The following is a 22678-nucleotide window of genomic DNA, read 5'->3' as shown; positions in this document are numbered from 1 at the left end:
AAAACCCACCTCACTCCTCATTAGTGTTAATAAGCATCAAATTAGTGGTAGGGTGAGAGGTGATGATGACATGCTAAAATGACAACTACCCTGGGAAGCAGATAATACAGTGGAGAGACAGGTGTGCACTCAATATGAATCAGCACACTGCATCAGCTCAAGGCATGCAGCCCACTAAGTGTGGGGTATGTGCGGCCCGTGGGACAAAAGTCGGGTGAGACTTGGGTGGAGCTGGGAGGAGAACAGCATAGTTTAAGGCAGTCCGCCAACACAGTGGCCTCTGAGATAGACCTTAGCTCTTATCTTTGATGCGGTTGCCTTGGGCAAGGCACATTGTCTTCCTGGAACTTCGTTTTCTCTTCAGTAAATGTGCAATTATAAAAGTACCTGCATGTACTACTATACTGGTATATATATATATATACATACATACATACATTGGGGCCTTGACTTACGAGTGTCCCGACTAACGAGTTTTTCGAGATACGAGCCGTCTCTCAGCCGATTTTTTGCTTTGAGTTTCGAGCTAAAATTCAGGTTACGAGCCAGCTTCAGATACCCCACCGCTAGTTGGCGCAGCGAATGTCACAGTGATGTCACAACATCAGCCCAGCATCACGTGTCTCACTCGTTCACTTTTGATTTGACATACGAGTAATTTGAGTTACGAGCTCCGTCACGGAACGAATTAAACTCGTAAGTCAAGGCCCCACTCACACTCAGCCTTTCCTCCTGTGTATCTCCTTTATTTTTTCTCATACAACTACCACACTTGGAATACTTTAGGCACCAGAGGTGTGGGCTTGTCCCCCATACCATGCAAGTGTCCTGCAACTCAATTCTGATACTATCGACCTGGAGATAATATAAGATTTCACAGGTTAAGGGCTCAGTCCCATGAAACTATCCATCACATCACAGGCCAATTGGAAGTAGTAGGTCCCCTGGTTACCCACAACTTCTGTCTGCTTGGCAACAGAAGTTGTGGGTAACCAGGGGACCTACTTTATTTTATTTTTTGCTAGAACAGCTCACAGAACTTAAAGAAATACTTATATTTATCAATTTATTTCAAAAATGATAAAGCACATGAATAGCCAGATGAAGAGATGCACTGGTCACGGTCTGGGCGGGTCCTGAGTATAGGATCTTCTGGCCCCATGCAGTTGGGGTGTGTCACCATGTCAACATGTGCTTGTGTTCACCAACCTGGAGTTCCTTGAATCACACACCATTGACATTTTTATGGAGGCTTCCTCACATAGGCATGACCAATTATTAACTCCATCTCCAACCCCTTTCCCCTCTCTAGAGAATGATGGTGGGGCTGAAAAAGTTTCTAATAATGACTTTGTCTTCCTGATGACCAGCCCCAATACAGGAGCTCAACCAGAGTTAACTATTTAGAACAAAAACAACAACAACAACAACAATCATATCACCTGAGAAATTCTAAGGGATTTAGGAGCCCTGTGCTAGGAATCAGGTTCAAAGACAAAATATAGTCAGGCACCACTTTAAGCACAGGGATACATTCTGAGAAATGTGTCATTAGGTGATTTCTTCACTCTATGACCATCTTAGAGTGCACTTACACAAAGTGTAAGATGGTATAGCCTACTACACACCTAGGCTATATGGTATAGCGTATTGCTCCTAGGCTACAAACCTGTACAGCATGTTATTGTACTGAATACTGTAGGCAACTATAACACAATGGTAAGTATTTATGTATCTAAACATTTCTAAACATAGAAAAGGTACAGAAAAAACATGGTATAAAAGATTTTTAAAAATGGTATGCCTGTAAATGGAGCTGCAAGTTGCTCTGGGTGAGTCAGTGAGTGAGGGTGAGTGACTGTGAAGGCCGAGGACATTGCTATACACTACTGTAGACTTTATAAACACCGTGCACTTGGTGACATCAATTTATAAAAAATATTTTCTGCCCTAGCCAGTTTGGCTCAGTGGATAGAGCATCAGCTTGCAGACTAAAGGGTCCCAGGTTCGATTCTGGTCAAGGGCACATGCCCGGGTTGCAGGCTCAATCCTCAGTCAGGGGCGTTCAGGAGGAAGTTGATCAATGATTCTTTCTCATCATCGATGTTTCTATCTTTCTCCTCCCTCTCTCTTCTTCTCTAAAATCAATAAAAATACATTTTTAAAAAATATATTTTCTTTAATAATAAATTAACATTAGCTTACTGTGATGTTTTTACTTGATAAACTTTTTCACCATTTCCACTCTTATAACAACACAGCTTAAAACACATATTGTACAGCTGTACAAAAATATTTTATTTCTTTATATCCTACTAGAGGCCCAGTGCATGAATTCATGCACAGGTGGGGACCCTCTTGGTGGCCTGTGGGGATCTGGCCAAAACCTGAAGTCCAACGCCGCCTGCAGCTCCTGCCTGCCACTCCCGTTCATCCTGGCCCCACTGCACCTGCCGAGGGCTCGTGCCCAATCAGTCTCAATGGGGAGAGGCTCATGCCACTGCAGCAGCACTCGCCAGCCGTGATCCCTGTGTCCAGCGTCCTCCTGAGGGGAGTGGCCTGCGGGACTGGGCCAAAACTGGCTCTCTGACAACCCCCAAGGGGTTCTGGATTGCAAGAGGGCACAGGCCAGGCCGAGGGACCCCACTGGTGAAAGATCAGGGCCAGGGAGGGATCAAGGGAGGGCTCCAGGGCATGTCCGGCCCCATCTCACCCAGTCCAGATCAGGGCCGATTGGGGCCGGCCAACCAGGGAGGGACATGGGAGGTTGGCCAGCCAGGAAGGGACCCAAGGAGGGTTCCAGACCCATCTCACTCAGTCCTGATTGGCCAGACCCCAGCAGCAAGCTAACCTACTGGTCAGAGCATCTGCCCCCTGGTGGTCAGTGCACATCATAGCGAGCAGTTGAGCAGCCTTAGCATATCATTAGCATATTACACTTTGATTGGTTGAACAGTTGACCAGTCACTGGACGACCAGACACTTAGCATATTAGGCTTTTATTATATAGGATTCTGTAAGCTTTTCATTTTCAATTTTTTTGTTTTTTACTTTTTAAATTAATTTGTTAAAAACTGAGACACAAACATTCACATTAGCCTAGGTTTACACAGATTCAATATCCACATCACTGTCTTCCACTCCACATCTCATCCCACTGGAAGGTCTTCAGGGGCAATAAGGTGCCTGGAGCTCTCATCGCCTGTGCTGACAATGCCTTCTTCTGGAACACCTTCTGAAGGACCTAACTGGGGCTCTTCTTGAGGAGGTAGCACTCTTTTCAGTAATATGCCCATGATGGTTTGCTTGTTGTTGTTTTTCATCAATAGATTTTCTGATAAGCAGATAATGCACCTTCTTCTCCATTAATAAACATTATTCTCCATTAATAAAAGCTTCCCAGTGTTGGGGTTCATGTTGTCAAACATTTTAAGAGACTTGTGGTGAGCAGACATTTTGGAACTTGATAGGTGTTGGATGCACAACATTATGAATGTACTAAAAGCAATGAAAATGTATACATTAAGAAGGCTAATTTTATGTTATACGAATTTTATCTCAATAAATTCTTTCCTGTTGCAGTTCCAACAACTCCTCGTTAGTTACTTCCTCAGGGACCACCTTTAGGAACTCCTCAATGTCATCCCATCCACAACCAGCTTAAAAGTGGTTTGTCATGTCAACAACAGCCTTCTTGATTTTTGCAACTTACACATTCTTGACAAACCCTTTGTGGTCATGGACAAAATTTTGAGTGTTTTCTTCCAGATGTCATTCATACACTTCTTGATGACATCACCAAAACCCAAGCAAAGCTCTTGAAATTATCATAGATGTTGTTGTATTCCAGAATTGTATCACTATTTTTCAATGTCTTCCCGGGTAAAGGTCCTCCTCTGGTAGTAGGCTTTCAAAGCTGCTATACTTGACCCATTGGTTCAATCAAAGAGGTAGTATTTGGAGGGAAAACCACCCCTTTGATATTGGGGTGAAGATCACCAAAAAAGGAAGGTCTAGACACATTATCAAGAATAAGCGAAATCTTGAAAGGTATGTTATTCTCCAAATGTACTTCTTTATTTCATCGGCATAGCAATTTAGGAGGGCTCTTGGAAGAGAAGCTGGGTGACCCATGACTTGTATTGCCCCTGCAGCACACTGGCAGTGAGTGCCTATTTATCTGCTTGAAGACCCTGAGGTTCTCACTATGCCACTTCACAAAGGGTTTCCATTTGTAGCCTGCAACATTGCCCAGAGCAAAAATGTTATTTTGTCTTTAAAGCTTGGAAACCTAGCGTTGATTTGGCCTTCTTATGAATCAAAGTCCTTTTAGGCATCCGTTTTCACAATAGGGAGTTTTCATTCATATTGAATATCTGCTATGGCAAGTAATTTTCCTCTATAATTAGCTTATCTGGAGTTTTCAAGCGTTCTCAACTGCCATCACATCAGCAGACTCATCACTCACTTTCACATGTAATGACTAGTGACCCGGTACATGGATTCATGCACATTGAAAGAAAATTAATTAGAAGAATATTTTAATATCACTATTCGCCATTTCTCTATAATAGAAGTGTCAGAGATGAAAGAAAATTAGTAAAATGCATATTAAAATAATGTAAAATTGATTAATAAATAAACAATAACAACATGATATAACATCATTTAAAATAGAATTGAACGTGTCTTAGACGGAGAGATGAAATCCATAATACTGCATTTGTGTGACTTGCATCCTTACATTTTGTTTAGTATTATTGTCGATTACACTGTCATCTTTTTTTTTTTTGAGTAAGAATATCACTGCATTTATTTTCATACAGGTAATTTTTCTACAGCTTTAACATATTCTTCTCAAAAATAAAAGCTGAGAACTGGATCACTTGGCCCTTTCTCTTCTTATCTCCTCCCAGTTCAAAATGCTTACATCTCTTAATGGCCAGCATCCTCTTTGATCTGCAGTTAGGCTCCACACATTCAAGCCTCAGCACAATCTTCTTTGTAGTTTTCACTTTCAGAAAATCGGCTTTGTCTGCCCACCGTAGCCACTCTGCTTCCTATCATAGCGCCTCTTTCCCTGGGCGTACAGGGAATCCTTCCCCTTCTTATACTGGGTCACTTTGTGAGGCTGATGCTTTCCACACTCCTTACAGAAAGTCCTTCGGGTTTTAGGCACATTCACCATCTTGGCAGTAGAGGTGTCTGTACGATGGAAACGGGAAACTCGTAGTCCACGCTCCCCGCTTCGCTCGCTCGGCAACTTACACATTCTTGACAAACCCTTTGTGGTCATGGACAACATGTTAGTGACATTCGGATTATTGGGATCTGGTTTACAATGAACGATATGGGCTTCTTTCAGCTTCAGAATGTCAACAAAAACAACCAAATTCACAATCGACAATGACCGATCGAAACACACACGAGATTGGTGCCAGCGAGAGCTTTGTATGTATCACACATGCGCAAGTCAACGTTTATTTTTAAATTGCCAGTACACGTCATGTATCGGTCAGTTGGTTGGTCGGACGGACGGACGGACGGACAGTCAGTCACTTAGCCTTTTACCTATATAGATTAGTGATTCTTGAAGTGTTTAAACCACCCAGAGCTAGCAGTACATTCAATGATTTAGATGGGTTTAGCCATTTCTTTCAACATTGCAAACTTTTTGTTTTGACCAGAATCATCATAGTGTTGAGAGGAATATGCTCCTATATCTGGTCTGCAGTACAGGTCATTAGAAGTTTCTTTATATCTGATATAATTTTTGAATTGTTGTTATTCTGCTGCCTTCAGTGAAGCAGATCCATGAACAGCTTCCATCACTTTGTTCTTGTTCTTCAAGATCAGAGCTATGGTGGAATGGGACATGCCTGTCTGGGGAACAATCACTATTGCTGATTTTTCACCTTTATAGTTCTTAATCATTTCCAATTTAGTTTTCAGGTCAATCACTCAACACAGCCTCTTACTGGCAACATTAGCAGTGGATTTTGTGCATGTAGGGCCATGATGAACAAAACAACATAAATTAAGTCAAGCACAGAAGAAAATGATCCATCAATAGACACAGTAAACACGAGATGTCTGAGGTTGTTGTGGCATAAAACGACATACTGTTTTACAGCAAACTTGTTTTATAATTAGAAAGAGTACACTCTAAAATAATGATAAAAACTATAGTATAATAAATACATAAACCAGTAACAATTGTTTATTATCACTATCAAATATGTGTTATACATAATTGTAGGTGCTGTACTTTTATATGACTGACAGTACAGTAGGTTTGTTTAAACCAGCATCACCACAAACACCTGAGTTAACCTATTGCCTTATGACATTACAACGGCTACATTGTCATTATGCAACAGGAATTTTTCAGCTCCATTTTAATCTTAGAGGACCACCATCAGATATGCTGTTCATAGTTGACCAAAATGTTGTTATGCACTATAAGAGTGCCTTAGAACAAAAGGTGATCCTAGTGTTCTCATCTTTTCAGAGTTGACAAGGGTTTGGGGTGCTCTGTTCCAGAAACTGGAAACAAAGACCAATATATATTTTTTTCATGATCTCACACTGCCTCACAAGGCAAATACCAGTCTGAAAACTCTATAAAGATCAGGTATAGACTTAGGGGTGTGTTTTTTTCCCTTTTTTTTTTTTTTTTGGTCTTAACAGTGGTTGATCAGAACCTGTCAAAGTATAAACCATATTGTAGGCATACTATAAACATTTATTTATTACATCAATGATGACTGATATAAAAACAAAATGAAGTAATGATGCAAAACACTTAAAAGAGAGTCTAGTTCTTAATAAGACCATTAATGATGCTAATATTATTTTTATTGGAGAATGGAAATTAGTATTAAAGGATGAAAAACTTCATGAATTAAGACTCAAAGACCTGAAATTATATTAACACAATTGTTTCTGGACTTGTTTTCTTCTTTGAAAGATTATTTGCTTAATTTATCAGTACTAACAAAATCCTTACTCCTGTGTTTAAAACTTACATGCACAATTTACCTTGCATATATATGCTGTTACTAAGAAATAACCAATGTTTTCATTGTTATTTGTTTCTTTGTTCACTTGAGAAATTATCTCACTGAGAGATTCCTACACTATTTTTATGTGCTTTCAGAGAAAAAAATTTATTACCATTGATTTAGGAGTAAAGTTAAAAATTTAATTACTTCCTACACCTATTTTTTTAAAATCTCAAGAGTTGTTTGGTTTGGTGTAGGTAGGCGTTTTTAGATTTGCTATGTTTTTTTTCATGTGCTAGTTAAAGCTTTTAAAGTCTAGCACTAATTCCAGAATATGCATAATTCTTATTACAAAGTAAAGGACTACTTCTTAGACAATTGAAGTTGTGGAGACAAAAGCAACAAATCGCACAGGCGATAATTTTTCATTTTGCTAAAAACCTCTATATATTATTCAATGTGCTCTATCATGTTACTTGATTTTGTAGGAAATCACCTTATCTTTTAATGGATAAATGCCAAAAGAAGCCCTTTATCAGTTTGTCCTAAGGCTTTGGATATATTCCTGGAAATAAGTAGAAAGCCGATTAAGCTAAAGCTCATAAAGAAAGTCAGAATTTTAGTTTCCAATGAACCCTTTATTCTGTGCTTTCTCCACTGCCATAGAACTCATTTTAGCCACAGCCAGAAACCTGAGGTCTCACTGAAAAATAAGTCATGTGAGTCAGTAACAAATCTTTGTTTACTCTAAAGTATACATTATTCATACGTTTTCTTTCTCATTCATTTTATTTCTATTTAGTAACAAAATCTGTCTCGTGTAGTTTAGAACAGGACCCTAAGTATTTTTCTGTGATTTTGTGAGAAACAGATGCGACCAAAACAATTTTCATGAAATACCTGTTCCTTTGCATGATCATGATTGCAACCCGGAATTGAAGACTGTCTGTAGAAATGACTTACGATGATCAAAGCATTTGAGATTCCAGAGACTGATGCTAATCCCACCAGGACAAACGCTCCACACAAACTCCATGGAAAGGAGCTCCTGTGGCTGGCTGAGGGAAAGTTCTAGAAGGGGGCCTTTGACTGTCAGTCATCCATCCATCCTTTCAGCTACTCATTCGTTCACTCACTCACTTATGCAATTTCTCATTCATTTGTTCATTTATTCAAGAAGAATTGGCTTCTGTTTAAAAAACACAGATATTTTTTTGTCCATGACACTTTTTCTGACGATATTTGAAACTTAAAATGGTTCTTTTATTTATTTAAACATAAACATTGCCATTATTTTATATTTGTGCCAGTTACTCAGTACGATAACTCTTTCAACACACCCACTCTTCCATCTTTGCTCAATAAAGCTGGGACTGAAATCCTAAAAACCGTTTCTTGCTTTGCCAGCTCTCACTGTTAGGCTCTGCCAGTAGAGGGCAGTAGAGGGAGACAGCAAGGCTGGAGGAGGGGGAGAACTGCTCCTTCTGATTTGCTTTGGGGCTGCCTTCTGTTTGAATGAGCAACACTTCAGTCTTGCTTCTTTACCTTGGAAACAACAGTGGCAGCAGCTCCACTCAGTTTTCAGGTTTTTCATCACTTATGAAACCAGCCTCATCACTCCTGGACTTCAGAGACACCAGCACCAACTCCAGAGGTCTGAGTTTCAGCTCTGTGGGGATCCCCCTCGGAGTTACTAAATTTTAATAATCCAGACTTCTTTCCCCCCAGCCCTAGGATTAAGAGCTGTTTTTCATGATTGCTACTACACTGATACTTTAAAGTTGGCTTTTCACCCTTTCAGTTTCCTAGTAAACACCATTGTACTTACAGTCCTGCATCACTGAACAATGGGGATATGTTCTGATAAATGCATCATTGGGCACTTTGATCCTTGTGTGCCAACACTATATTGTGCACTTACAAAAATGTCGATGATATAGCTTACTCCTGTCACCGCAGGGGCTATATTTTATATTGTACACCTGGCAGCGCAGATTTGTTTATGCCAGCTTCCTCACAAATATGTGAGTAATGCATTGCGCTACGATTTACAACAGCTATGACATCACTAGGTGATAGGAATTTTCAGCTTCCTTATATTCTTTTTAATAAATCCTCACCTGAGAATATGTTTTTATTTTTCTTAGAGAGAAAAGAAGGGAGAAGAGAGAGAGAGAGAGAGAAACATCAATCAATTGCTTCCCATGCTTCCCCTATGACCTCAAACTGGGGATTGAGCTCACAACCTAGGTGTGTGTCCTGACTAGGAACCCTCAACCTATTGGTGCATGGGATGATGCTCCAACGAACTGAGCCACCCAGCCAGGGCTCCATTATATCCTTATGGGACCACTTTATATATGCAGTCCGTTATTGATCAAAATGTCATTATTTGATACATGACTGTAGTTAACAGTTCTTTATATTAAATTAGCCGTGTTCAAATAACTGGTACACTCCCTGTCTCTAGATTGTACCCAAAACTGACACAAGAAACAATGAGTTAGATTCTTATTTAAGAAAAATATATCTGGACCATAAGATTTTGGCTACACAAATATTAAAATAATACATAGCCAAATAAATTCATACAAATCTGATGCGTTTCAAGAGATGTGAGAAGTTGGAAATATCAACTTTCTGAGAGGGCCATGAAATCATATTGAAAATTTCTAAATTCATGTTGCATTGTAACTCCAAATTGCATGACAACACTGAGTTGAGCCAAGATTGACCTACCTGGCACTTCAGAACCTGAGATGGGAGAAGTTACCAGAGGAGTAACTTAGAGAACAAGGGAGTAAGAAGAAAGAAGAACATGCAGATTATGTATCTTATGTTGTAAGTACAATATACCTTGTTTAATCAATTATAAAAGTAATTTATATTCACAGCAGAAAATCTGGAAAACAAAGAACAGAATCAAAATCTCCACAAGTTTACTACTGTGCAATTGAAATTAACTTTTTTGTGTTTAGTTTTTTACATCATTACTAGAAGCCTGGTGCACAAAATTCGTGCACAGGGGGCAGGGGGATGGGGGGTCCCTCAGCCTGGCCTGCACGCTCTCGCAATCCAGACCCTTTGAGGGATGTCTGACTGACAGTTTAGGCCTGATCCCTGCAGGGATCCCTGTGGGATTGGGCCTAAACTGGCAGTCAGACATTCCTCTCACAATCCAGGACCACTGACTCCTAACCACTCACCTGCCTGCCTGCCTGCCTGCCTGATCATCCCTAACCACCTCTGCCTCGGCCCCCAACACCGTGGTTTCATCAGGAAGTTTGCCTGGAATGACATCCGGAAGGTCGTTCAGCTGTCTGGTCTAATTAGCATATTATGCTTTTATTATTATAGATAGTTTCCTTACTGCTTTGTAAGTTTATTTTTTTGCTTAATATGACATGATCATTTTACAATAATAAGTAATTTTAGCGTGTTGATATTTTGAATGTTATTAATATACTTTCTCTCTTACCTCATTCATCTTCTTGCAGGAAGCTGAACATATGTTTCAGAAGAAGTTAAAAAAAGAACAAAGCAATAGATAAGAAAACTAGGATTTTTACGGTAAGAAAATTAGCTGGCAAGGAAAGTGCTGTTGAGATAGGATTTTCAAACATTGTCTTCTGTCATTTCAAAGTGGGGCAATTATGCCTGAAGGACGCCCACTTCTAGAGCCCTGCCAGGGATTGGCAGAGAAAGACTCACACATGACAGTGAATTCAGAAGGCTTCCTTCTTGATAATAGGACACTGGTAAGAGATGTAATAGTGTTGCCGGTGGGAATAGGGTTCTCCCATGAGTCACAAGAAAAGCATTTCGAGGACCCACCCATAGAAGGATGAGGTGTAGTGGGAAGATTTATTTGAGCAAAAATCAAGGACTGCCCCCAACTGTCCTACGTCTCATCCAGGACAGGGTGGCTTAGCTCCCTCTCGCTGCAGAAGAAGTCCTGGGCTTGGTGAGCCCAAGTGCCCACCGCGTGGGTCAGGATCCCAAAACGTAATGCCATCACCCTGGGCTCCTATAGTCTGCACCCGGCTGTGCTCCTGCCCTGCCGCCCCCAGGCCCCCGCCTGGGCCAGAGCCTGGAGCCACGCACCTGCTGCTGAGAGAGCATGTGAACAAGCAAACGAACAGCTCACGCTACCAAGATGGGCCTTTGTTAAGATTTGACTATGTTACCTGGGCTTGGGAGAGAGCAGGCTTTCTTTCAAACTAACTTTTCTCTTTCACAGCCCTTCGTGGGCTTCACAGGCTTGTGCTGGGTCCCCCCATGACCAATCCAGTTTTTTCCCCACGGTTTCCAGGCTACACTCCACCCCTTTATGTCTCCAACTGCTTCGACATTTTGCTGTCATCTGGTTTCTATTGCCCATGTGCTTCCCTCTCCCTGCGCTATCTTGGCTTCTACCACACATGTGCCTAATAAAGGACTTTCCCCTATTTTTATTCTTCCCTCAGTAACCCTGAGAATGACCAGTAGCCTTTCTTCCTGCCCACTTGGGGAGGGGGAGGGGAGGAGGGGGATGTGTTCCCTGGGGGAGGATGCAGCTGTGCATGGGGAGCCTGTGAATGCTGAGGCCCCCTGGTATCAGGCCTAGTGAATCAGGCTTAGCATCCAGTTCCGTTGATTCCATTTGCTCCCTGCCTTAACTAACTAGCTACTTACTCTAGCAACAGGGAAGGAGAAAGGCAGGACAGAAAGGGGGGTTGAGACAAGCAGATGCATGCTCTGGTTCTGCTTTAGCCTTGCCATGACCTGACACCAGAGAGATCTGGCTTTTTCTGGGCCATCCTTAGTTGCTATGTGATACAGAGAGGATCCCAAAATATTGCAAGTTCTGCCATGGAGCCTGTTGAAGGTGTGTCAGAAAGAGAACAAGAGGGGTTTCTGACAGCAACTACAAATCAGTTACTCTGAACTAACCTAAAGCAGAGACACAGCCAGGCCTTGAGGAGTCTCACCCTGAGGGGAGAGACAAGGCGGGGGTGAGTGGTGCAAAGTCAAACAGAGAACTGCCAGGCCCGAAAGAAATGAGAAAGGTAAGAATATGAGTTAGAAATGCCAAAATGTTCTGTCCTGAATGCCAGCAGGGCCATAGAATCGGGGCAGAAGGAACACTGTCCCCAAGACCAGCATATATTAAATGTCACCACAAAGATTAGAGGACTTTACCCCCTTCAGTCTCACTTTTCCTAATCATCCATTCTGGTGTTCTTTCAAACACATCGTATTTTAGAGGGGTAAGCTAGAGAGGGGAAAAATTAGGAGAAATTGAGCTTTTTAATAAAAGAGTAGTTGAATATTACCCAGAGTAATCATTTAAGTTATCAGGCTGGACTAGGCTTAAAACTAGACTACACATAGGTTATTCTTCCCAGTAGCCTGTGGGTGGGGAATTGAGGGACAAGGCTGTATAAATTATAGATAAAAATTAGGTATTGCCCTGGCCAGGTGGCTCAGTTGGTTGGAGTGTCTCCTGTACACCGAAAAGTTGTGGTTTCAATGCCTGGTTGTGGAACACACCTAAGATTGTAGGTTCAATCCCCAGTCAGGGAGCATATGGGATGCAACGTGGCTCAGTTGGTTGGAGTGTCTCCTGTACACCAAAAAGTTGTGGGTTCAATGCCTGGTTATGGAACACACGTAAGATTATAGGTTCAAACCACTGATGTTTCTCTCTCTCTAAAATCAATAAAACATATCACAGGGTAAGTATAAAAACTAATACTAATAATAATTTTAAAAATAAAAATTAAGTACATTTTTCTCCACATCAGTCATAGTTTGAGCTTAGTTTTGCAATTTCACTATATGATTATTTCTCACGTAATTTTTAAAGATATTTCATAAGATGCAATACTTACCTATTGCTGCCATAACAAATTTACCACAAATTTAGAGATTAAAAAACACTCGTTCACTATCACACAGTTTCTCTGGGCCTCAGAAGGCTGAAACCAAAATATTGGCAGGGGCTACAGTTCTCAAAGGAGGCTGAAGCTCCTCCTCCAAGCTCTCTGGCGGCTGGCTGATTTCCTTGCCACTGCAAGCTTGTTGTTCCTGTTTCCTTGGCACAGGGTCCCCTGCACCTTCAAGACCATAACAGTCTGTCAAGTCCTTCTTGTGCTTTGAGTTTCTCTCACCTCTTTCTCTGCCACTTCTCTCTGCCTTCCTTTTCTGCTGACAAATATTAAATATTCACAGGCATTCAGTGTGCGGGGACCTTCCACACCTGCAAATAACTGAGAGGCTGTGAGAGCTGCGTGGGGCTATAGGAAAACTAAGTATGGTACCGAACTGTCGGGCAACATCGATGTCTTACAAGCTCCACTTCTCCTGGGAAAGGCATCCTGAATACGACTGCTGCCTTTCTTGCCTGTGGCATAAATCCAGAGAAAAACATCTTTTTCAGCAGCCGCTGGTGTCTGACCATGCAGAATTAAGTTAGAGCTTGGTCAGGATGCCATGATTGCAATACTGACACTGGAGAACGGTAAAGAATGCTAACCAGAAGCACCATGGCCCAGTGGGCCCACTTGCATTCCAGCTTTAGGCTATGGACATCATGTCCTACAGGCCCAAGTACAGGGGGTTTGGGGAGGGGAGCCCAGCACAGGGAACTATTCGTTCACACAAAGTTTTTTAAGAAAAAGTTTTGGGAAATTCCTTCAGCGCTTAATTCATTTTAATTCCAATTAAGTAGGTAAAAATCCCTGATGATTCTTCTGCCAAAATTGTTGTCAGTCCTAAATAAACAACCCAAAGTGGAAAAATATTTTAAAGTGTATATAGCTCCAGATGCTGAGGAAATTGTTATATGTAAAACAGGACTCTATATATAACCCTATATTAATAAACTTTAAAATTTCAATTAAATAGATAAACAGAAAACTTTAAATTATAAAGTACACTACTAAGAATGTGAGTTAATTGAGTTTAGTGTTTATAGGTGGCAGATTAAATCATTAGGGAAATCCAATAAATGGACTGTGATAATTTCATTATGTGGAAATATTTATATTCCATCTTTACCTTAGCTGTATGTTAGCCATGTACTAAAGTTTAGACCAGATGGATTAAAAAAAAAAACACACATATAGGTGGCAGATTAAATCATTAGGGAAATCCAATAAGTGGGCTGTGATAATTTCATTATGTGGAAATATTTATATTCTATCTTTACCTTAGCTGTATGTTAGCCGTGTACTAAAGTTTAGACCAGATGGATTAAAAAGAAAACAATGAAATATAATAAAAGCCTAATATGCTAAGTGTCAGTTGTCCAGTTGTCTGTTCAACCAATCAAAGCATAATATGCTAACGAATGCTAGGGCCGCTCAACTGCTCATTATGATGTGCACTGACCACCAGGGGGCAGACACTCAACGCAGGAACTGCCCCCTGGGTTCAGTGTGCTCCTACAGGGGCAGTGCCGCTCAGCCAGGCTCAGAGCTGGTGAGCACAGCAGCGGTGGTGGAAGCCTCTCCCACCTCCGAGGCAGCACTAAGGATGTCTGACTGACGACTTAGGCCCTAAGGATGTCTGACTGCAGGGAGCGGGCCTACGCTGTCAGTCGGACATCCCTCAAGGGCTCCCAGACTGTAAGAGGGGGCAGGCCGGGCTGAGGGACCTTTGCCCCCCCCCCCCGCCAAGTGCACGAATTTCATGCACCGGACGGGCCTCTAGTAAAATCATGAAGTACCAAAAGAAAATAAACATGACATTTAAATAATCTCATAGTACATCCATTCTTGCTCCAAGACTGCAAGAGGGCGCAGGCCAGGCTGAGGGACCTTCGCGCCCCCCCGCCCCTCGCCCCTGAGTGAACAAATTTCATGCACTGGGTGGGCCTCTAGTAAAATCATAAAGTACCAGAAGAAAATAAACATGGCATTTAAATAATCTCCTAATACATCCATTCTGTCAAACCAAGTGAGAAGCAACCAAGTTAGTTACAAATCTCTTCCAATCTGATGGCAAAGATAACGCTGAGTCATTTTTGTTTTATATTTCATTTAAATTTCACAGACAATACAGCATCACAGTTATGATCCTGGATTTAGATCCTTGCTCCATTGTTCTGAGTTCTGTGTCCATGGACAAATTATGGAATTTGTTCCTAACTTTCCTCAACTGTTACCAGGGAGAAAATAATAGCATGGCCCTGTAAGATTGTGATGAGAATTAAGCAAGAACATACATGTTGAAAACTTAGGACAGGATTTGGCATGTAGTAACCACTCAGTAAATGCCTATTTTTATTATTATCCTTCATTTTTTTCTCCCCTCTTGTTCTATGATTCCAATGACAAATAAATGAAGAAAATTGGATATGTCCTCCATGCCATTTAAAATTTTTCTCCCATTTATTTATCTCATTCTTTTCCTCTGAATCTGAGAGAATTTCATCGTTTGTCATCACATTTTATGAATTGCTTTCCTGTAGAATCCAATCTGCTTGGAAACCATGTTTTTCATTTATAAGCAAACTTTTACTTTTCATTCACTGCAATCTTCTCTCTTGCTCGCTTTAACCGATTTGAATTAACCTTTCTCACATTTTCTTCTTTATTGTAGTATCCACTTCAAATGTGTCAGTCACCTTGCTTCCTTAAACTAAGCCAATATTTTCAAACATTGAAATGTTTTTCTCTTTAGTGATTGTTCCCCTCTGTTTGGCCATCTTTACAGAGGGAATGTGGGGAGAGCCTATGAGAGTCTGAGATGATCAATAAGGTGATTGGCCTTTCAGAGATTCAGAGATCATTTCTTTTGGAGATTGAGCCTTTCCACAACTTTCAAAGTTTATGAAATAATAACAAGTCAGTTTAGATATTTACTTTTCTTTATTGGAATTCTAAGCCCCAGTGTGGAATAGGGAGGAGACAGATATTTCAACAGTTTGCCAATATTATTTTTCTGAGCTTACTGTTAGAGCACAAAGTCAGCTGGAGCAGTGCTCCCTCCCTCTAACTGGCAGGCCCTGGGTTAAGAGGCACCTATGGAGGCCCCCTTAGCATGGCAGTCATTCATGCACTCCCCCAAAACACTCAAATAATTTCTTCCAAAAAACTGTCCCATGGTCAATCTTCCTCTCTCAAGCTCCTTCAGCCACGGACTATGCTTCATCTTTCTCTCTAGCACCTATCATCATTTAACATATTGCATATTTACAGGTCCAGTTGTTTATTGCCTATCCCCCCTCCACCCACATGCACACATTAGCATTTTTTACATACAGTAGGTACTCAATAAATATTTATTAAATGAATAAATATTTCTCAAGTGGTCCTTTCTTCCACATAAAATTAGTTTTAGTGCCTTAGTTCTTTCCTCAATATGCTTTTCTGGTATGTATTCTGAGAAGTTTTGTAAAATGCCGGGCATGGTTTCTCATGTTGACATTTTCTATAATTTTAATACAAGCTGGATGGTGAGTGTAATTCTGAAACTTCCATTTTGAATCGTAAGTCCTCTCTTAGTTAGTTTGTTCTTCTCAAACTTCAACAACCCTAAATTTTATTTTCTGTTTAACATGGTAAAAATAAATATAGTACAATGGCTTATAATGTGAAGCACTCCAAACCCTCCTTAATCTTAATGCAGAGGAGTTACTTTTATCATTTTCTGTGCTTAGTTTTTCCAACGTTTACTTATGACTTCCAATATCATATGTGTAGTTCCCCAGGATATAGACTCTGAGATGCAGGAAGTTCACTGGGGAGTGCTCTTGGAATCAACTATAGCGCATTAAAGGAAGCAGGACTGAGCAGTATGAGAAGACAAAATGTAATGAAGTTGTACCAAAGGCCTTAGCTGATCCCACAGGGAATTCTGGAGCCTGAATGGTCCTTCAGAGTTGTCTCAAACCTAGACAAGGGAGGTGGGTTTTTCATATTCTCCGGAACAGTCTTCAAATGTGGGCTGCCCTAGAAGGAGGTGGAACACTGGGCAAGGCAGTGCTCAGACAGCAAGTAATTAACAGAGATTGACACAGCTGTCATCTGTCTGCAGTCAACACTCCAAAAACTGGGGGAGGGCGTGCTTTCCTTCTGGAGGATCTAGCCAGCTAACCCAACATGCACCACATTGCTTTACATCAGGCCACATCTTTTTGTCATATTTATATGATGGCCTACTTGTTATTGCTTTACAGCATTCTATTACAGCATTAATGATGTGATGATGATGAAAAAGAAGGAGGAGGAGAAGGAGGAGGAAGACAAGAAGAATAAGGAGAAGGAGCACGAGGAGGAGAAAAGAATACAAAGAAGTAGAAAAAGAGGAAGAGGAAGAAAACAACAATAACAAAATGCATCTATATGGACTTTAATATTTAGGAAAAGGAGAGACAAAAATATCAGAGTTAGGTAACTCTTCCTCTTTGCTAATAAGGAGTTAGTAGATAATATCAAATGCTGAGAAAATTGAAAAAATAATAAGCAAATTATTTAAAGTTAAGCATATGACTATCAGCAAAAAAACTAAAAATAAAACATTCAAATAAGTACATGAGTAAAAACTGAAAAAGTACATGAGAGCTTATAATCAATATCAACATATTCTCAGCTCACCACACCATACACCTAGAGGCAAACATTTTTAACTTGTTCTTTAGGCAACACTTCCATTTACTTAATAATACATTTGCACTTCTTTTCTTGACTTATAGGTCCTATTCAAAACTTATTGACCTGACATTATGAAATACAATGATTTTGTACAGTAGGTCACCCCCACATTCATCTTCTCTTTCATCCACTTAGAACTTCAGAGAAGGTCTAATTTCAGAATCTCACAATGGGAGCAAAAGGATATGGAACACATTGGAATCCATTGCAAGTTTATCTGCAATAAAGATATCCTAATCATCATCTACGCCATGAGCCAAAGCTTTAAAAATACTGAATGCAGATTGTTAATTTTATTAGAATTCTGGTGTGAAGTGATGGACTGAGCTCTAACAGCTGCCCCTTTTCCATTATGAGACCCCAATAAAATCATGGTAATAAAATTCATAATGGAATTAACCCATAAAAAGAAAGGAGTAGGCAAGAGCATCATCATCATATGGAAGTTAAGATGAATTTCTACAAGACAAAAAAATGGATGAAAATATATTTATATTTGAAACCAAAAAGACAAAGTCACAACTAAAATACACAAGCTAGAGAACAGAGAGGATAATTCAAACTCTGTGTTTGATACTCTAGTGCCAGTCCCTGAACCATGTCCACCACAAATGGAAGGATGAGCATTATAATACATATATCACAAAAAAATAAAATTTTTCAAAAAAGGCTCTTTTCTTAAGAAATTAGACAAAATGCTCATGGGGAACTAAGTTGGCTTAGTTTATGATAATAAAACCTTCTTATGCTCATATTTATAGAGACCTACAACTCCTACCTCATTCCCCCAAAGCAAAACTTAACCAACAGTCATCAAATAAAGGAGAAAACGTCCCTCAGAGAAAAAAAAGTAAATAAAAAAGAGAAAGAGTGAGAGAAACTAAGCCAGGAAGAAATATATTCTGAGGTAAATATGGGGTTTGGGGCAGGCCACCCCCAAATATGCCATGTTGACATACTGATTATTTTATCAGTTACATTTTATACACCAATAATAAAATATCAGAAAGAGAAATTAACAAAACAATCCCATTTAAAATTGTATTAAGAAATACCTAAGGATAAATTTAACCAAGAAGGTAAAAGAATATTCCTTAAAAATTATAAAACACTGAAGAAAAAAATTAAAGATCATACAAAGAAATGGAAGCATATACCATGCTTATAGAAGGAAGAATTAACATTATTAAAATGTCCATACTATCAGAAGCAATCAACAGATTAAATGCAATCCCTATCAAAATATCAATGGGATTTTTCAGAGAACTAGAACAAATAATCCTAAAACTTACATGGAACCACAAAGACTCTGAATAGCCACAGTGACCTTGAGAAAGAATAACAAAGTTGGAGGTATCACACTAACTGATATCAAACTATGCTACAAGGCTACAACAATTAAAACAGCATGGTACTGGCATAAAACCAGGCATATATATCAATGAAACAGAATAGAGAACCCAGATGTAAACCCACACCTATATGGTCAATAAACATTTGACAAAAGAGGCAAGAACATACAATGGCATAAACACATTCTATTCAAAATGGTGTTAGCAAACCTGGACAGAAACATGACAAAAGTGAAATGACCACCTTCTTACACCATACACAAGAATAAATTAAAAATGGATTAAAGACTTAAATGTAAGATTTGAAACCATATAACTCCTCAAAGAAAACATAGGCAATGAAGTCTCTGATTGCTCTTAGTAATATTTCTTCTGCTCTATCTCCTCAGGCAAGGGAAACAAAAGAGAAAATAAACAAATGGGACTCGATTAAATCAAAAAGTTCTTGAATAGCAAAGGAAACCATCAACAAAACAAAAGACAACCTACTGAATGGGAGAAGATATTCACTAATAATATATCTAATAAGGGTTAATATTCAAAATTTATAAAGAACACATACAATTCAACACCAAAAAAGAAGCAATCCAATTTAAAAAAATGGGCCAAAGGACTTGAACAGACACTTCTCAAAGAGGACATAAGGATGGCCAATAGACATATGGGAAGATGCTCAATGTTAACAGTCATGAAAAAAAATGCTAATTAAAACCACAATGAGATATCACCTCACATTTGTAAGAATAGCTATATCAATAAGTCACCAAACAAGTATTGGTGAAGATGTCTAGAAAAGGGAACTCTCATACACTGTTAGTGGGGTTGCAAACTGGTTTTGCCATTATGAAAAACAGTATGGAGATTTCTCAAAAAATTAAAATAGAACTACCTTATAACTCAGAATTCCACTTCTAGGTATATATCTGAAGAAACCCAAAACACTAATTTGAAAAGATATATGCACTCCTATGTTTATTGAAGAATCTATATATATAAAAGGCTAAGTGACCGACTGTCAGTCCAACCGTCTGATTGATCAACCGGCCAGTACACTGGCAATTTAAAATAAACATCGACTCTCGCATGTGTGACACATATAAAGTTCTCGCTGGTGCCAATTGCAGACGTGTGTTCCAAACTGTCATTGTCGATCATGAATTTGGTTGTTTTTGTTGACATTCTGAAGCTGAAAGAAAGTGGTGTTGGCCACAGAATATGTCTGAAGACCAACTATTGGCACAATGTATCTCTGAAGCTGAAAGAAGCCAGAAGAATTGATTTGTCCCCATCTGACACTGGCCTCCCATTTAAATTAATTTGAAGACAGTTTCCCGTGATGCCAGCATTTGTGATGACTATTAACAAATCACAAGGACAAACTCTAGACAGAGTAAGAATATTCCTACCTGAACCCGTTTTCAGACATGGTTAGTTATATGTTGCTTTCTCTCGAGTTAGAAGAGGTTGTGATATAATAGTTGTAGTAAATATTTCATCATAAGAAAAATTAGTCAACCACTATGATGGTGTTATTATTATTATTGTGGTATACAAGAAGATATTATAAGAATAATAATCAATGTATTAGTCATTGTTTTTATCAATGTTGTTTTATCATGTTTAGTCATTGTTTTTATCAATGTTGTTTTTATATCATGTTTTCATATCATATTTTTGTTGTTTTTATATCATGTCTTTGTTGTTGTTATATCATGTGTTATTGTTTATTTATTAAACAATTTATATATTATTTTCATATACATTTTACTAATTTTCTTTCACCTCTGACACTTCTATTATAGAGAAAGGGCGAGTGGCGATATTAAAATATTTATTCTAATTAATTTCCTTTCAATATGTACGAATCCGTGCATCAGGCCACTAGTTATTTATAATAGCCAAGATATGGAAGCAACCCAAGTGCCCATCAATAGACAAGTGAATAAAGAAGTCATAGTACATATATACAATACAATATTCTCAGCCATACAAAAGAACGAAATCGTACCAGTTGTTACCTCATGAATGGATTTAGAGTGTATTATACTAACTGAAATAAGTCAGACAGAGAAAGACAAATACCATAAGATTTCATCTATATGTGGAATCAAAAAAATAAACTAAATGATCACACACACAAAAAAAAACAGACTCATAGATACAGAAAACAAACCAAGAACTTCCAGATAGGAAAGGGTTGGGGGATTGAGTGGAAAAGGTGAAGGGATTAAGAAGTACAAATTGGCAATTACAAAATAGGAGATGTAAAGTACAGCATAGGAAATATAGTCAACAATATTATAAAATGTCATATACTTGGAATTATACAATATGTAGCTTTCAGATTGGCTTCTTTCATTTAGAAATATGCATCTAAGTTTCCACAGTGTCTTTTTAATGGCATAATAGCTCATTTCTCTTTATCACTGAATAATATTCCATTGTGTGAATATACCAAGCTTTGTTCATCCATTCACCTATTGAAGGTATCTTGGTTGCTTCTAAGTTTGGCAATTATGAATAAAGATGCTTTAAACATTTGTGTGAAGGTTTTTGTGCCGACATAAGTTTTCAACTCATGTGTATAAATATCAATGAGTGCAATTGCTGGATCATATGGTGAGTATATGTTTAGTTTTATAAGAAAGTACCAAACTTTCTTTCAATGTTGCTGTACCACTTTGCATTCCCACCAACAATGAATGAGAATTCCCATAGCTCCACATCCTCACCAGTGTTTGGTGTTGTCAGAGTTCCAGAATCTCACCATTCTAATATGTGTGTAGTGGTATGTCATTGTTTTCATTTGCATTTCCCTGATGACACATGATGTGGAGCATCTTTCCTTATAATTATTTGCCATCTGTATATCTTCTTTGGTGAGGTATCTGTTAAGGACTTTTGCCCATTTTTTAGTTGAGGTGTTTGCATTCTTATTGTTGAATTTTACTAGTAACTTTTCACTATTGATATAATTATCATATCAAGATTATTAATAATGAGACAAAAACACTTATGAGTGCTCACCAAACAATACCAGATAATGTGTAACATGTTTTACAAGCATTATCTCACATAATCCTCATAGCAACACTAGTATTTTATCCATTTCATCTATGAATAAGTGCCTTCAAAAGATTCAATAGCTTATGCAAGGTCACATAGCAATTAAACAATAGGTCCAGAGTCTTTGAATCTTCAGGATTGAAATCTTAACCACTGCACACACTCTATCCCTTCCTTCTACTGAGGTATGGCAGGTGTGTTTCTCCTTGTTCAGCTGGGGACACCAGGCTGGTGGAGAGAGCAGTGTGCTGGGGGTAAGGACCTATGAATTACGTGAATCAGTATAACAGCCAACATATCTGTATCTACATCTGATTAGAGACTTGAGGCAAGAAACATCTACTTCTAAAAAGAAAACAAAAACACTGAAAAGCAGTTCCTAATTTTTCTACTCAAAGTAGACTATTTTGAATGGTACTTTTTTTTTTCATTTTAGAGAAATTAAATTTCCTCCTACAATCAAGTAGGAAAACAGTTTAAAGTGTAAGCATTTTTTCTCTCTCAAATCATTAATGGACCAATTAACACTTTCTAATTTGGTCTGCTCCTCCTTTTTATCTGAATCACTTACTCATCCAAGTAAGGCAATCATCATAATCCATTTAGCATATTGAGG

General features: G+C 39.0%; 1 pseudogene; it reads right to left on the bottom strand.

Moving 5' to 3' along the window:
• Window positions 1-4795: 4795 nt before the first annotated feature.
• Window positions 4796-5256, bottom strand: LOC102257014 (annotated as a pseudogene).
• Window positions 5257-22678: the final 17422 nt, after the last annotated feature.

The sequence above is a fragment of the Myotis brandtii genome, unplaced genomic scaffold (assembly GCF_000412655.1).
Source record: "Myotis brandtii unplaced genomic scaffold, ASM41265v1 scaffold356, whole genome shotgun sequence".
Lineage (NCBI taxonomy): Eukaryota > Metazoa > Chordata > Mammalia > Chiroptera > Vespertilionidae > Myotis > Myotis brandtii.
The sequence above is the reverse complement of the archived record's forward strand: the minus strand, read 5'-3'. Positions and strand labels throughout refer to the sequence as shown.